This window comes from Arachis duranensis, unplaced genomic scaffold (assembly GCF_000817695.3).
Source record: "Arachis duranensis cultivar V14167 unplaced genomic scaffold, aradu.V14167.gnm2.J7QH unplaced_Scaffold_27300, whole genome shotgun sequence".
Lineage (NCBI taxonomy): Eukaryota > Viridiplantae > Streptophyta > Magnoliopsida > Fabales > Fabaceae > Arachis > Arachis duranensis.
In genome coordinates this window covers 73,119-73,594 of record NW_026264905.1, presented here as the reverse complement: position 1 = coordinate 73,594, position 476 = coordinate 73,119, and positions in this window count along the sequence as shown.

The window sequence follows — 476 nt, the reverse complement described above, 5'->3', positions numbered from 1 at the left end:
TTCCTATTGCTTTCATCCAATCCTTCTTACTCCTTTCCATGGCAAGCTGTATGTAGGGTATCACCATCATCAATGGCTACTATTAATCCTCTCGGGAAAATGGTCCTATGCGCTGTCACTAAACGGCTAATCGTCTGGAGGCATCACCCTTGACAATGACTACATCCCATCCTCTCAGTGAAAATGGTCCAAATGCTCTGTCACAGCACGACTAATCATCTGTCGGTTCTCAATCAGGTTGGAGTAGAATCCCTTGATTCTTTCGCGTTTGTCATCACGCCCAGCCTTCAGGAGTTTGAACCTCGTCACAGTCATTCAATACCGGAATCCTACTCGGAATACCACAGACAAGGTTAGACTTTCCGGATCCCCATGAATGCCGCCATCTATCTAGCTTATACCACAAAGATTCTGTTGGGGAATCTAAGAGATATGCGCCTGGCCTAGAGTAGAACGGAAGTGGTTGTCAGTCACGC